Genomic DNA, 18,465 nt, shown 5'->3' on the forward strand with positions numbered 1-18,465 from the left:
CGGAAAAAAAATTATCGATTGTAACCTTTTGGAGGTTACACTCGTAAAACAAATTCCCGAATGTAACCCTGAAGCTTTTCCCGAATGTAACCTCCAGTCCGATGGTGACTTTGCTTGGGATAGTTTACGATACCAATAGTATTAAAAGTAATTTTCATTACAATTCCCTTCAGCAATGCCACGTTAGTCTTTCGTTGCGGGCACTTGACTACTAACGCAGCTACCCGGGTTCGATTCCCGCTGATAGCCAATTTTTTTTCTTTCTTTTTTTTTAAATATCGATACTTAATTATACTGTTCTTGGTGTGTCATGACATAAAAAGAAGGTATAGGGACATTTTTATGTACTCTCAGCATCTTTGATGTGCTCATGCTTTGTTCAGGATCCTGAACATATTTTATGCACACAAGAACTAACTAGATTCCTTGGATAACTTGATTAAGTAGATTCTAACATAGAGCATAGCGCTCGATAGATTGATATACCTTTTTTTCCGAGTATACTGTTTTATTTTTCCTAATTTTCCTTTTTGGAATTTACATTCGGAAAAAAATTATCGATTGTAACCTTTTGGAGGTTACACTCGTAAAACAAATTCCCGAATGTAACCCTGAAGCTTTTCCCGAATGTAACCTCCAGTCCGATGGTGACTTTGCTTGGGATAGTTTACGATACCAATAGTATTAAAAGTAATTTTCATTACAATTCCCTTCAGCAATGCCACGTTAGTCTTTCGTTGCGGGCACTTGACTACTAACGCAGCTACCCGGGTTCGATTCCCGCTGATAGCCTATTTTTTTTTCTTTATTTTTTTTTTAAATATCGATACTTAATTATACTGTTCTTGGTGTGTCATGACATAAAAAGAAGGTATAGGGACATTTTTATGTACTCTCAGCATCTTTGATGTGCTCATGCTTTGTTCAGGATCCTAAACATATTTTATGCACACAAGAACTAACTAGATTCCTTGGATAACTTGATTAAGTAGATTCTAACATAGAGCATAGCGCTCGATAGATTGATATACCTTTTTTCCGAGTATACTGTTTTATTTTTCCTAATGTTACTTTTTGGAATTTACATTCGGAAAAACAATTATCGATTGTAACCTTTTGGAGGTTACACTCGTAAAACAAATTCCCGAATGTAACCCTGAAGCTTTTCCCGAATGTAACCTCCAGTCCGATGGTGACTTTGGTTGGGATAGTTTACGATACCAATAGTATTAAAAGTAATTTTCATTTCAATTCCCTTCAGCAATGCCACGTTAGTCTTTCGTTGCGGGCACTTGACTACTAACGCAGCGACCCGGGTTCGATTCCCGCTGATAGCCTATTGTTTCTTCTTTATTTTTTTTTTTTAATATCGATACTTAATTATACTGTTCTTGGTGTGTCATGACATAAAAAGAAGGAATAGGGACATTTTTATGTACTCTCAGCATCTTTGATGTGCTCATGCTTTGTTCAGGATCCTGTACATATTTTATGCACACAAGAACTAACTAGATTCCTTGGATAACTTGATAAAGTAGATTCTAACATAGAGCATAGCGCTCGATAGATTGATATACCTTTTTTCCGAGTATACTGTTTTATTTTTCCTAATGTTACTTTTTGGAATTTACATTCGGAAAAACATTATCGATTGTAACCTTTTGGAGGTTACACTCGTAAAACAAATTCCCGAATGTAACCCTGAAGCTTTTCCCGAATGTAACCTCCAGTCCGATGGTGACTTTGCTTGGGATAGTTTACGATACCAATAGTATTAAAAGTAATTTTCATTACAATTCCCTTCAGCAATGCCACGTTAGTCTTTCGTTGCGGGCACTTGACTACTAACGCAGCGACCCGGGTTCGATTCCCGCTGATAGCCTATTTTTTTCTTTATTTTTTTTTTAAATATCGATACTTAATTATACTGTTCTTGGTGTGTCATGACATAAAAAGAAGGTATAGGGACATTTTTATGTACTCTCAGCATCTTTGATGTGCTCATGCTTTGTTTAGGATCCTGCACATATTTTATGCACACAAGAACTAACTAGATTCCTTGGATAACTTGATTAAGTAGATTCTAACATAGAGCATAGCGCTCGATAGATTGATATACCTTTTTTTCCGAGTATACTGTTTTATTTTCCTAATGTTACTTTTTGGAATTTACATTCGGAAAAAAATTATCGATTGTAACCTTTTAGAGGTTACACTCGTAAAACAAATTCCCGAATGTAACCCTGAAGCTTTTCCCGAATGTAACCTCCAGTCCGATGGTGACTTTGTTTGGGATAGTTTACGATACCAATAGTATTAAAAGTAATTTTCGTTACAATTCCCTTCAGCAATGCCACGTTAGTCTTTCGTTGCGGGCACTTGACTACTAACGCAGCGACCCGGGTTCGATTCCCGCTGATAGCCTATTTTTTTTTCTTTATTTTTTTTTTAAATATCGATACTTAATTATACTGTTCTTGGTGTGTCATGACATAAAAAGAAGGTATAGGGACATTTTTATGTACTCTCAGCATCTTTGATGTGCTCATGCTTTGTTCAGGATCCTGTACATATTTTATGCACACAAGAACTAACTAGATTCCTTGGATAACTTGATTAAGTAGATTCTAACATAGAGCATAGCGCTCGATAGATTGATATACCTTTTTTTTCGAGTATACTGTTTTATTTTTCCTAATGTTACTTTTTGGAATTTACATTCGGAAAAAAATTTAACGATTGTAACCGTTTGGAGGTTACACTCGTAAAACAAATTCCCGAATGTAACCCTGAAGCTTTTCCCGAATGTAACCTCCAGTCCGATGGTGACTTTGCTTGGGATAGTTTACGATACCAATAGTATTAAAAGTAATTTTCATTACAATTCCCTTCAGCAATGCCACGTTAGTCTTTCGTTGCGGGCACTTGACTACTAACGCAGCCACCCTGGTTCGATTCCCGCTGATAGCCTATTTTTTTTTCTTTATTTTTTTTTTAATATCGATACTTTATTATACTGTTCTTGGTGTGTCATGACATAAAAAGAAGGCATAGGGACATTTTTATGTACTCTCAGCATCTTTGATGTGCTCATGCTTTGTTCAGGATCCTGTACATATTTTATGCACACAAGAACTAACTAGATTCCTTGGATAACTTGATTAAGTAGATTCTAACATAGAGCATAGCGCTCGATAGATTGATATACCTTTTTTTCCGAGTATACTGTTTTATTTTTCCTAATGTTACTTTTTGGAATTTACATTCGGAAAAAAAAATTATCGATTGTAACCTTTTGGAGGTTACACTCGTAAAACAAATTCCCGAATGTAACCCTGAAGCTTTTCCCGAATGTAACCTCCAGTCCGATGGTGACTTTGCTTGGGATAGTTTACGATACCAATAGTATTAAAAGTAATTTTCATTACAATTCCCTTCAGCAATGCCACGTTAGTCTTTCGTTGCGGGCACTTGACTACTAACGCAGCGACACGGGTTCGATTCCCGCTGATAGCCTATTTTTTTTCTTTATTTTTTTTTAAATATCGATACTTAATTATACTGTTCTTGGTGTGTCATGACATAAAAAGTAGGTATAGGGACATTTTTATGTACTCTCAGCATCTTTGATGTGCTCATGCTTTGTTCAGGATCCTGTACATATTTTATGCACACAAGAACTAACTAGATTCCTTGGATAACTTGATTAAGTAGATTCTAACATAGAGCATAGCGCTCGATAGATTGATATACCTTTTTTTCCGAGTATACTGTTTTATTTTTCCTAATGTTACTTTTTGGAATTAACATTCAGAAAAAAAAAATATCGATTGTAACCTTTTGGAGTTACACTCGTAAAACAAATTCCCGAATGTAACCCTGAAGCTTTTCCCGAATGTAACCTCCAGTCCGATGGTGACTTTGCTTGGGATAGTATACAATACCAATAGTATTAAAAGTAATTTTCATTACAATTCCCTTCAGCAATGCCACGTTAGTCTTTCGTTGCGGGCACTTGACTACTAACGCAGCGACCCGGGTTCGATTCCCGCTGATAGCCTATTTTTTTTTCTTTCTTTTTTTTTTAATTATCGATACTTAATTATACTGTTCTTGGTGTGTCATGACATAAAACGAAGGTATAGGGACATTTTTATGTACTCTCAGCATCTTTGATGTGCTCATGCTTTGTTCAGGATCCTGCACATATTTTATGCACACAAGAACTAACTAGATTCCTTGGATAACTTGATTAAGTAGATTCTAACATAGAGCATAGCGCTCGATAGATTGTTATACCTTTTTTTCCGAGTATACTGTTTTACTTTCCTAATGTTACTTTTTGGAATTTACATTCTATAAAAAAATTATCGATTGTAACCTTTTGGAGGTTACACTCGTAAAACAAATTCCCGAATGTAACCCTGAAGCTTTTCCCGAATGTAACCTCCAGTCCGATGGTGACTTTGCTTGGGATAGTTTACGATACCAATAGTATTAAAAGTAATTTTCATTACAATTCCCTTCAGCAATGCCACGTTAGTCTTTCGTTGCGGGCACTTGACTACTAACGCAGCTACACGGGTTCGATTCCCGCTGATAGCCTATTTTTTTTTCTTTATTTATTTTTTTTTAAATCGATACTTAATTATACTGTTCTTGGTGTGTCATGACATAAAAAGAAGGTATAGGGACATTTTTATGTACTCTCAGCATCTTTGATGTGCTCATGCTTTGTTCAGGATCCTCTACATATTTTATGCACACAAGAACTAACTAGATTCCTTGGATAACTTGATTAAGTAGATTCTAACATAGAGCATAGCGCTCGATAGATTGATATACCTTTTTTTCCGAGTATACTGTTTTATTTTTCCTAATGTTACTTTTTGGAATTAACATTCGGAAAAAAAAAATATCGATTGTAACCTTTTGGAGGTTACACTCGTAAAACAAATTCCCGAATGTAACCCTGAAGCTTTTCCCGAATGTAACCTCCAGTCCGATGGTGACTTTGCTTGGGATAGTATACAATACCAATAGTATTAAAAGTAATTTTCATTACAATTCCCTTCAGCAATGCCACGTTAGTCTTTCGTTGCGGGCACTTGACTACTAACGCAGCGACCCGGGTTCGATTCCCGCTGATAGCCTATTTTTTTTTCTTTCTTTTTTTTTTAATTATCGATACTTAATTATACTGTTTTTGGTGTGTCATGACATAAAACGAAGGTATAGGGACATTTTTATGTACTCTCAGCATCTTTGATGTGCTCATGCTTTGTTCAGGATCCTGCACATATTTTATGCACACAAGAACTAACTAGATTCCTTGGATAACTTGATTAAGTAGATTCTAACATAGAGCATAGCGCTCGATAGATTGTTATACCTTTTTTTCCGAGTATACTGTTTTACTTTCCTAATGTTACTTTTTGGAATTTACATTCTATAAAAAAATTATCGATTGTAACCTTTTGGAGGTTACACTCGTTAAACAAATTCCCGAATGTAACCCTGAAGCTTTTCCCGAATGTAACCTCCAGTCCGATGGTGACTTTGCTTGGGATAGTTTACGATACCAATAGTATTAAAAGTAATTTTCATTACAATTCCCTTCAGCAATGCCACGTTAGTCTTTCGTTGCGGGCACTTGACTACTAACGCAGCTACACGGGTTCGATTCCCGCTGATAGCCTATTTTTTTTTCTTTATTTATTTTTTTTAAAATCGATACTTAATTATACTGTTCTTGGTGTGTCATGACATAAAAAGAAGGTATAGGGACATTTTTATGTACTCTCAGCATCTTTGATGTGCTCATGCTTTGTTCAGGATCCTCTACATATTTTATGCACACAAGAACTAACTAGATTCCTTGGATAACTTGATTAAGTAGATTCTAACATAGAGCATAGCGCTCGATAGATTGATATACCTTTTTTTCCGAGTATACTGTTTTATTTTTCCTAATGTTCCTTTTTGGAATTTACATTCGGAAAAAAAATTATCGATTGTAACCTTTTGGAGGTTACACTCGTAAAACAAATTCCCGAATGTAACCCTGAAGCTTTTCCCGAATGTAACCTCCAGTCCGATGGTGACTTTGCTTAGGATAGGTTACGATACCAATAGTATTAAAAGTAATTTTCATTACAATTCCCTTCAGCAATGTCACGTTAGTCTTTCGTTGCGGGCACTTGACTACTAACGCAGCGACCCGGGTTCGATTCCCGCTGATAGCCTATTTTTTTTTCTTTATTTATTTTTTTTTAAATCGATACTTAATTATACTGTTCTTGGTGTGTCATGACATAAAAAGAAGGTATAGGGACATTTTTATGTACTCTCAGCATCTTAGATGTGCTCATGCTTTGTTCAGGATCCTCTACATATTTCATGCACACAAGAACTAACTAGATTCCTTGGATAACTTGATTAAGTAGATTCTAACATAGAGCATAGCGCTCGATAGATTGATATACCTTTTTTTCCGAGTATACTGTTTTATTTTTCCTAATGTTCCTTTTTGGAATTTACATTCGGAAAAAAAATTATCGATTGTAACCTTTTGGAGGTTACACTCGTAAAACAAATTCCCGAATGTAACCCTGAAGCTTTTCCCGAATGTAACCTCCAGTCCGATGGTGACTTTGCTTAGGATAGGTTACGATACCAATAGTATTAAAAGTAATTTTCATTACAATTCCCTTCAGCAATGTCACGTTAGTCTTTCGTTGCGGGCACTTGACTACTAACGCAGCGACCCGGGTTCGATTCCCGCTGATAGCCTATTTTTGTTTCTTTATTTTTTTTTTTTTTAAATATCGATACTTAATTATACTGTTCTTGGTGTGTCATGACATAAAAAGAAGGTATAGGGACATTTTTATGTACTCTCAGCATCTTTGATGTGCTCATGCTTTGTTCAGGATCCTGTACATATTTTATGCACACAAGAACTAACTAGATTCCTTGGATAACTTGATTAAGTAGATTCTAACATAGAGCATAGCGCTCGATAGATTGATATACCTTTTTTCCGAGTATACTGTTTTATTTTTCCTAATGTTACTTTTTGGAATTTACATTCGGAAAAAAAAATTATCGATTGTAACCTTTTGGAGGTTACACTCGTAAAACAAATTCCCGAATGTAACCCTGAAGCTTTTCCCGAATGTAACCTCCAGTCCGATGGTGACTTTGGTTGGGATAGTTTACGATACCAATAGTATTAAAAGTAATTTTCATTTCAATTCCCTTCAGCAATGCCACGTTAGTCTTTCGTTGCGGGCACTTGACTACTAACGCAGCGACCCGGGTTCGATTCCCGCTGATAGCCTTTTTTTTTTTTTTTTTTTTTTTTTAAATATCGATACTTAATTATACTGTTCTTGGTGTGTCATGACATAAAAAGAAGGTATAGGGACATTTTTATGTACTCTCAGCATCTTTGATGTGCTCATGCTTTGTTCAGGATCCTGCACATATTTTATGCACACAAGAACTAACTAGATTCCTTGGATAACTTGATTAAGTAGATTCTAACATAGAGCATAGCGCTCGATAGATTGATATACCTTTTTTTCCGAGTATACTGTTTTATTTTCCTAATGTTACTTTTTGGAATTTACATTCGGAAAAAAAATTATCGATTGTAACCTTTTGGAGGTTACACTCGTAAAACAAATTCCCGAATGTAACCCTGAAGCTTTTCCCGAATGTAACCTCCAGTCCGATGGTGACTTTGCTTGGGATAGTTTACGATACCAATAGTATTAAAAGTAATTTTCATTACAATTCCCTTCAGCAATGCCACGTTAGTCTTTCGTTGCGGGCACTTGACTACTAACGCAGCTACCCGGGTTCGATTCCCGCTGATAGCCAATTTTTTTTCTTTCTTTTTTTTTAAATATCGATACTTAATTATACTGTTCTTGGTGTGTCATGACATAAAAAGAAGGTATAGGGACATTTTTATGTACTCTCAGCATCTTTGATGTGCTCATGCTTTGTTCAGGATCCTGAACATATTTTATGCACACAAGAACTAACTAGATTCCTTGGATAACTTGATTAAGTAGATTCTAACATAGAGCATAGCGCTCGATAGATTGATATACCTTTTTTTCCGAGTATACTGTTTTATTTTTCCTAATTTTCCTTTTTGGAATTTACATTCGGAAAAAAATTATCGATTGTAACCTTTTGGAGGTTACACTCGTAAAACAAATTCCCGAATGTAACCCTGAAGCTTTTCCCGAATGTAACCTCCAGTCCGATGGTGACTTTGCTTGGGATAGTTTACGATACCAATAGTATTAAAAGTAATTTTCATTACAATTCCCTTCAGCAATGCCACGTTAGTCTTTCGTTGCGGGCACTTGACTACTAACGCAGCGACCCGGGTTCGATTCCCGCTGATAGCCTATTGTTTCTTCTTTATTTTTTTTTTTTAATATCGATACTTAATTATACTGTTCTTGGTGTGTCATGACATAAAAAGAAGGCATAGGGACATTTTTATGTACTCTCAGCATCTTTGATGTGCTCATGCTTTGTTCAGGATCCTGTACATATTTTATGCACACAAGAACTAACTAGATTCCTTGGATAACTTGATTAAGTAGATTCTAACATAGAGCATAGCGCTCGATAGATTGATATACCTTTTTTTCCGAGTATACTGTTTTATTTTTCCTAATGTTACTTTTTGGAATTTACATTCGAAAAAAAAAATTATCGATTGTAACCTTTTGGAGGTTACACTCGTAAAACAAATTCCCGAATGTAACCCTGAAGCTTTTCCCGAATGTAACCTCCAGTCCGATGGTGACTTTGCTTGGGATAGTTTACGATACCAATAGTATTAAAAGTAATTTTCATTACAATTCCCTTCAGCAATGCCACGTTAGTCTTTCGTTGCGGGCACTTGACTACTAACGCAGCTACACGGGTTCGATTCCCGCTGATAGCCTATTTTTTTTCTTTATTTTTTTTTTAAAATATCGATACTTAATTATACTGTTCTTGGTGTGTCATGACATAAAAAGTAGGTATAGGGACATTGTTATGTACTCTCAGCATCTTTGATGTGCTCATGCTTTGTTTAGGATCCTGCACATATTTTATGCACACAAGAACTAACTAGATTCCTTGGATAACTTGATTAAGTAGATTCTAACATAGAGCATAGCGCTCGATAGATTGATATACCTTTTTTTCCGAGTATACTGTTTTATTTTTCCTAATTTTCCTTTTTGGAATTTACATTCGGAAAAAAATTATCGATTGTAACCTTTTGGAGGTTACACTAGTAAAACAAATTCCCGAATGTAACCCTGAAGCTTTTCCCGAATGTAACCTCCAGTCCGATGGTGACTTTGGTTGGGATAGTTTACGATACCAATAGTATTAAAAGTAATTTTCATTTCAATTCCCTTCAGCAATGCCACGTTAGTCTTTCGTTGCGGGCACTTGACTACTAACGCAGCGACCCGGGTTCGATTCCCGCTGATAGCCTATTTTTTTTCTTTCTTTTTTTTTTAAATATCGATACTTAATTATACTGTTCTTGGTGTGTCATGACATAAAAAGAAGGTATAGGGACATTTTTATGTACTCTCAGCATCTTTGATGTGCTCATGCTTTGTTCAGTATCCTGCACATATTTTATGCACACAAGAACTAACTAGATTCCTTGGATAACTTGATTAAGTAGATTCTAACATAGAGCATAGCGCTCGATAGATTGATATACCTTTTTTTCCGAGTATACTGTTTTATTTTTCCTAATGTTACTTTTTGCAATTTACATTCGGAAAAAAAATTATCGATTGTAACCTTTTGGAGGTTACACTCGTAAAACAAATTCCCGAATGTAACCCTGAAGCTTTTCCCGAATGTAACCTCCAGTCCGATGGTGACTTTGCTTGGGATAGTTTACGATACCAATAGTATTAAAAGTAATTTTCATTACAATTCCCTTCAGCAATGCCACGTTAGTCTTTCGTTGCGGGCACTTGACTACTAACGCAGCGACCCGGGTTCGATTCCGGCTGATAGCCTATTTTTTTTTCTTTATTTTTTTTTTTTAAATATCGATACTTAATTATACTGTTCTTGGTGTGTCATGACATAAAAAGAAGGTATAGGGACATTTTTATGTACTCTCAGCATCTTTGATGTGCTCATGCTTTGTTCAGGATCCTGTACATATTTTATGCACACAAGAACTAACTAGATTCCTTGGATAACTTGATTAAGTAGATTCTAACATAGAGCATAGCGCTCGATAGATTGATATACCTTTTTTCCGAGTATACTGTTTTATTTTTCCTAATGTTACTTTTTGGAATTTACATTCGGAAAAACAATTATCGATTGTAACCTTTTGGAGGTTACACTCGTAAAACAAATTCCCGAATGTAACCCTGAAGCTTTTCCCGAATGTAACCTCCAGTCCGATGGTGACTTTGGTTGGGATAGTTTACGATACCAATAGTATTAAAAGTAATTTTCATTTCAATTCCCTTCAGCAATGCCACGTTAGTCTTTCGTTGCGGGCACTTCACTACTAACGCAGCGACCCGGGTTCGATTCCCGCTGATAGCCTATTTTTTCTTCTTTCTTTTTTTTTTAAATATCGATACTTAATTATACTGTTCTTGGTGTGTCATGACATAAAAAGAAGGTATAGGGACATTGTTATGTACTCTCAGCATCTTTGATGTGCTCATGCTTTGTTCAGGATCCTGTACATATTTTATGCACACAAGAACTAACTAGATTCCTTGGATAACTTGATTAAGTAGATTCTAACATAGAGCATAGCGCTCGATAGATTGATATACCTTTTTTTCCGAGTATACTGTTTTATTTTTCCTAATGTTACTTTTTGGAATTTACATTCGGAAAAAAAATTATCGATTGTAACCTTTTGGAGGTTACACTCGTAAAACAAATTCCCGAATGTAACCCTGAAGCTTTTCCCGAATGTAACCTCCAGTCCGATGGTGACTTTGCTTGGGATAGTATACGATACCAATAGTATTAAAAGTAATTTTCATTACAATTCCCTTCAGCAATGCCACGTTAGTCTTTCGTTGCGGGCACTTGACTACTAACGCAGCGACCCGGGTTCGATTCCCGCTGATAGCCTATTTTTTTTCTTTCTTTTTTTTTTAAATATCGATACTTAATTATACTGTTCTTGGTGTGTCATGACATAAAACGAAGGTATAGGGACATTTTTATGTACTCTCAGCATCTTTGATGTGCTCATGCTTTGTTCAGGATCCTGCACATATTTTATGCACACAAGAACTAACTAGATTCCTTGGATAACTTGATTAAGTAGATTCTAACATAGAGCATAGCGCTCGATAGATTGATATACCTTTTTTTCCGAGTATTCTGTTTTACTTTCCTAATGTTACTTTTTGGAATTTACATTCGGAAAAAAAATTATCGATTGTAACCTTTTGGAGGTTACACTCGTAAAACAAATTCCCGAATGTAACCCTGAAGCTTTCCCCGAATGTAACCTCCAGTCCGATGGTGACTTTGCTTGGGATAGTTTACGATACCAATAGTATTAAAAGTAATTTTCATTACAATTCCCTTCAGCAATGCCACGTTAGTCTTTCGTTGCGGGCACTTGACTACTAACGCAGCGACCCGGGTTCGATTCCCGCTGATAGCCTATTTTTTTTTCTTTATTTATTTTTTTTTAATCGATACTTAATTATACTGTTCTTGGTGTGTCATGACATAAAAAGAAGGTATAGGGACATTTTTATGTACTCTCAGCATCTTTGATGTGCTCATGCTTTGTTCAGGATCCTGTACATATTTTATGCACACAAGAACTAACTAGATTCCTTGGATAACTTGATTAAGTAGATTCTAACATAGAGCATAGCGCTCGATAGATTGATATACCTTTCTTTCCGAGTATACTGTTTTATTTTTCCTAATGTTCCTTTTTGGAATTTACATTCGGAAAAAAAATTATCGATTGTAACCTTTTGGAGGTTACACTCGTAAAACAAATTCCCGAATGTAACCCTGAAGCTTTTCCCGAATGTAACCTCCAGTCCGATGGTGACTTTGCTTGGGATAGTTTACGATACCAATAGTATTAAAAGTAATTTTCATTACAATTCCCTTCAGCAATGTCACGTTAGTCTTTCGTTGCGGGCACTTGACTACTAACGCAGCGACCCGGGTTCGATTCCCGCTGTAGCCTATTTTTGTTTCTTTATTTTTTTTTTTTTAAATATCGATACTTAATTATACTGTTCTTGGTGTGTCAAGACATAAAAAGAAGGTATAGGGACATTTTTATGTACTCTCAGCATCTTTGATGTGCTCATGCTTTGTTCAGGATCCTGTACATATTTTATGCACACAAGAACTAACTAGATTCCTTGGATAACTTGATTAAGTAGATTCTAACATAGAGCATAGCGCTCGATAGATTGATATACCTTTTTTCCGAGTATACTGTTTTATTTTTCCTAATGTTACTTTTTGGAATTTACATTCGGAAAAACAATTATCGATTGTAACCTTTTGGAGGTTACACTCGTAAAACAAATTCCCGAATGTAACCCTGAAGCTTTTCCCGAATGTAACCTCCAGTCCGATGGTGACTTTGGTTGGGATAGTTTACGATACCAATAGTATTAAAAGTAATTTTCATTTCAATTCCCTTCAGCAATGCCACGTTAGTCTTTCGTTGCGGGCACTTGACTACTAACGCAGCGACCCGGGTTCGATTCCCGCTGATAGCCTATTGTTTCTTCTTTATTTTTTTTTTTTAATATCGATACTTAATTATACTGTTCTTGGTGTGTCATGACATAAAAAGAAGGCATAGGGACATTTTTATGTACTCTCAGCATCTTTGATGTGCTCATGCTTTGTTCAGTATCCTGCACATATTTTATGCACACAAGAACTAACTAGATTCCTTGGATAACTTGATTAAGTAGATTCTAACATAGAGCATAGCGCTCGATAGATTGATATACCTTTTTTTCCGAGTATACTGTTTTATTTTTCCTAATTTTCCTTTTTGGAATTTACATTCGGAAAAAAATTATCGATTGTAACCTTTTGGAGGTTACACTCGTAAAACAAATTCCCGAATGTAACCCTGAAGCTTTTCCCGAATGTAACCTCCAGTCCGATGGTGACTTTGCTTGGGATAGTTTACGATACCAATAGTATTAAAAGTAATTTTCATTACAATTCCCTTCAGCAATGCCACGTTAGTCTTTCGTTGCGGGCACTTGACTACTAACGCAGCTACCCGGGTTCGATTCCCGCTGATAGCCTATTTTTTTTTCTTTATTTTTTTTTTAAATATCGATACTTAATTATACTGTTCTTGGTGTGTCATGACATAAAAAGAAGGTATAGGGACATTTTTATGTACTCTCAGCATCTTTGATGTGCTCATGCTTTGTTCAGGATCCTGTACATATTTTATGCACACAAGAACTAACTAGATTCCTTGGATAACTTGATTAAGTAGATTCTAACATAGAGCATAGCGCTCGATAGATTGATATACCTTTTTTCCGAGTATACTGTTTTATTTTTCCTAATGTTACTTTTTGGAATTTACATTCGGAAAAACAATTATCGATTGTAACCTTTTGGAGGTTACACTCGTAAAACAAATTCCCGAATGTAACCCTGAAGCTTTTCCCGAATGTAACCTCCAGTCCGATGGTGACTTTGGTTGGGATAGTTTACGATACCAATATTATTAAAAGTAATTTTCATTACAATTCCCTTCAGCAATGCCACGTTAGTCTTTCGTTGCGGGCACTTGACTACTAACGCAGCTACACGGGTTCGATTCCCGCTGATAGCCTATTTTTTTTCTTCATTTTTTTTTTAAATATCGATACTTAATTATACTGTTCTTGGTGTGTCATGACATAAAAAGTAGGTATAAGGACATTGTTATGTACTCTCAGCATCTTTGATGTGCTCATGCTTTGTTTAGGATCCTGCACATATTTTATGCACACAAGAACTAACTAGATTCCTTGGATAACTTGATTAAGTAGATTCTAACATAGAGCATAGCGCTCGATAGATTGATATACCTTTTTTTCCGAGTATACTGTTTTATTTTTCCTAATTTTCCTTTTTGGAATTTACATTCGGAAAAAAATTATCGATTGTAACCTTTTGGAGGTTACACTCGTAAAAAAAATTCCCGAATGTAACCCTGAAGCTTTTCCCGAATGTAACCTCCAGTCCGATGGTGACTTTGCTTGGGATAGTTTACGATACCAATAGTATTAAAAGTAATTTTCATTACAATTCCCTTCAGCAATGCCACGTTAGTCTTTCGTTGCGGGCACTTGACTACTAACGCAGCGACACGGGTTCGATTCCCGCTGATAGCCTAATTTTTTTCTTTATTTTTTTTTAAATATCGATACTTAATTATACTGTTCTTGGTGTGTCATGACATAAAAAGTAGGTATAGGGACATTGTTATGTACTCTCAGCATCTTTGATGTGCTCATGCTTTGTTTAGGATCCTGCACATATTTTATGCACACAAGAACTAACTAGATTCCTTGGATAACTTGATTAAGTAGATTCTAACATAGAGCATAGCGCTCGATAGATTGATATACCTTTTTTTCCGTGTATACTGTTTTACTTTCCTAATGTTACTTTTTGGAATTTACATTCGGAAAAAAAATTATCGATTGTAACCTTTTGGAGGTTACACTCGTAAAACAAATTCCCGAATGTAACCCTGAAGCTTTTCCCGAATGTAACCTCCAGTCCGATGGTGACTTTGCTTGGGATAGTTTACGATACCAATAGTATTAAAAGTAATTTTCATTACAATTCCCTTCAGCAATGCCACGTTAGACTTTGGTTGCGGGCACTTGACTACTAACGCAGCGACCCGGGTTCGATTCCCGCTGATAGCCTATTTTTTTTTCTTTATTTTTTTTTTAAATATCGATACTTAATTATACTGTTCTTGGTGTGTCATGACATAAAAAGAAGGTATAGGGACATTTTTATGTACTCTCAGCATCTTTGATGTGCTCATGCTTTGTTCAGGATCCTGTACATATTTTATGCACACAAGAACTAACTAGATTCCTTGGATAACTTGATTAAGTAGATTCTAACATAGAGCATAGCGCTCGATAGATTGATATACCTTTTTTTCCGAGTATACTGTTTTATTTTTCCTAATTTTCCTTTTTGGAATTTACATTCGGAAAAAAATTATCGATTGGTACCTTTTGGAGGTTACACTCGTAAAACAAATTCCCGAATGTAACCCTGAAGCTTTTCCCGAATGTAACCTCCAGTCCGATGGTGACTTTGCTTGGGATAGTTTACGATACCAATAGTATTAAAAGTAATTTTCATTACAATTCCCTTCAGCAATGCCACGTTAGTCTTTCGTTGCGGGCACTTGACTACTAACGCAGCTACACGGGTTCGATTCCCGCTGATAGCCTATTTTTTTTCTTTATTTTTTTTTTAAATATCGATACTTAATTATACTGTTCTTGGTGTGTCATGACATAAAAAGTAGGTATAGGGACATTGTTATGTACTCTCAGCATCTTTGATGTGCTCATGCTTTGTTTAGGATCCTGCACATATTTTATGCACACAAGAACTAACTAGATTCCTTGGATAACTTGATTAAGTAGATTCTAACATAGAGCATAGCGCTCGATAGATTGATATACCTTTTTTTCCGAGTATACTGTTTTATTTTTCCTAATTTTCCTTTTTGGAATTTACATTCGGAAAAAAATTATCGATTGTAACCTTTTGGAGGTTACACTCGTAAAAAAAATTCCCGAATGTAACCCTGAAGCTTTTCCCGAATGTAACCTCCAGTCCGATGGTGACTTTGCTTGGGATAGTTTACGATACCAATAGTATTAAAAGTAATTTTCATTACAATTCCCTTCAGCAATGCCACGTTAGTCTTTCGTTGCGGGCACTTGACTACTAACGCAGCGACACGGGTTCGATTCCCGCTGATAGCCTATTTTTTTTCTTTATTTTTTTTTAAATATCGATACTTAATTATACTGTTCTTGGTGTGTCATGACATAAAAAGTAGGTATAGGGACATTGTTATGTACTCTCAGCATCTTTGATGTGCTCATGCTTTGTTTAGGATCCTGCACATATTTTATGCACACAAGAACTAACTAGATTCCTTGGATAACTTGATTAAGTAGATTCTAACATAGAGCATAGCGCTCGATAGATTGATATACCTTTTTTTCCGAGTATACTGTTTTACTTTCCTAATGTTACTTTTTGGAATTTACATTCGGAAAAAAAATTATCGATTGTAACCTTTTGGAGGTTACACTTGTAAAACAAATTCCCGAATGTAACCCTGAAGCTTTTCCCGAATGTAACCTCCAGTCCGATGGTGACTTTGCTTGGGATAGTTTACGATACCAATAGTATTAAAAGTAATTTTCATTACAATTCCCTTCAGCAATGCCACGTTAGTCTTTCGTTGCGGGCACTTGACTACTAACGCAGCGACCCGGGTTCGATTCCCGCTGATAGCCTATTTTTTTTTTCTTTATTTTTTTTAAATCGATACTTAATTATACTGTTCTTGGTGTGTCATGACATAAAAAGAAGGTATAGGGACATTTTTATGTACTCTCAGCATCTTTGATGTGCTCATGCTTTGTTCAGGATCCTGAACATATTTTATGCACACAAGAACTAACTAGATTCCTTGGATAACTTGATTAAGTAGATTCTAACATAGAGCATAGCGCTCGATAGATTGATATACCTTTTTTTCCGAGTATACTGTTTTATTTTTCCTAATTTTCCTTTTTGGAATTTACATTCGGAAAAAAATTATCGATTGTAACCTTTTGGAGGTTACACTCGTAAAACAAATTCCCGAATGTAACCCTGAAGCTTTTCCCGAATGTAACCTCCAGTCCGATGGTGACTTTGCTTGGGATAGTTTACGATACCAATAGTATTAAAAGTAATTTTCATTACAATTCCCTTCAGCAATGCCACGTTAGTCTTTCGTTGCGGGCACTTGACTACTAACGCAGCGACCCGGGTTCGATTCCCGCTGATAGCCTATTTTTTTTCTTTATTTTTTTTTTAAAATATCGATACTTAATTATACTGTTCTTGGTGTGTCATGACATAAAAAGAAGGTATAGGGACATTTTTATGTACTCTCAGCATCTTTGATGTGCTCATGCTTTGTTCAGGATCCTGTACATATTTTATGCACACAAGAACTAACTAGATTCCTTGGATAACTTGATTAAGTAGATTCTAACATAGAGCATAGCGCTCGATAGATTGATATACCTTTTTTTCCGAGTATACTGTTTTATTTTTCCTAATTTTCCTTTTTGGAATTTACATTCGGAAAAAAATTATCGATTGGTACCTTTTGGAGGTTACACTCGTAAAACAAATTCCCGAATGTAACCCTGAAGCTTTTCCCGAATGTAACCTCCAGTCCGATGGTGACTTTGCTTGGGATAGTTTACGATACCAATAGTATTAAAAGTAATTTTCATTACAATTCCCTTCAGCAATGCCACGTTAGTCTTTCGTTGCGGGCACTTGACTACTAACGCAGCGACCCGGGTTCGATTCCCGCTGATAGCCTATTTTTTTTTTCTTTATTTTTTTTAAATCGATACTTAATTATACTGTTCTTGGTGTGTCATGACATAAAAAGAAGGTATAGGGACATTTTTATGTACTCTCAGCATCTTTGATGTGCTCATGCTTTGTTCAGGATCCTGAACATATTTTATGCACACAAGAACTAACTAGATTCCTTGGATAACTTGATTAAGTAGATTCTAACATAGAGCATAGCGCTCGATAGATTGATATACCTTTTTTTCCGAGTATACTGTTTTATTTTTCCTAATTTTCCTTTTTGGAATTTACATTCGGAAAAAAATTATCGATTGTAACCTTTTGGAGGTTACACTCGTAAAACAAATTCCCGAATGTAACCCTGAAGCTTTTCCCGAATGTAACCTCCAGTCCGATGGTGACTTTGCTTGGGATAGTTTACGATACCAATAGTATTAAAAGTAATTTTCATTACAATTCCCTTCAGCAATGCCACGTTAGTCTTTCGTTGCGGGCACTTGACTACTAACGCAGCGACCCGGGTTCGATTCCCGCTGATAGCCTATTTTTTTTTCTTTATTTTTTTTTTAAAATATCGATACTTAATTATACTGTTCTTGGTGTGTCATGACATAAAAAGAAGGTATAGGGACATTTTTATGTACTCTCAGCATCTTTGATGTGCTCATGCTTTGTTCAGGATCCTGTACATATTTTATGCACACAAGAACTAACTAGATTCCTTGGATAACTTGATTAAGTAGATTCTAACATAGAGCATAGCGCTCGATA

The sequence above is a fragment of the Nematostella vectensis genome, chromosome 5 (genome assembly GCF_932526225.1).
Source record: "Nematostella vectensis chromosome 5, jaNemVect1.1, whole genome shotgun sequence".
In the NCBI taxonomy this organism is placed as follows: domain Eukaryota; kingdom Metazoa; phylum Cnidaria; class Anthozoa; order Actiniaria; family Edwardsiidae; genus Nematostella; species Nematostella vectensis.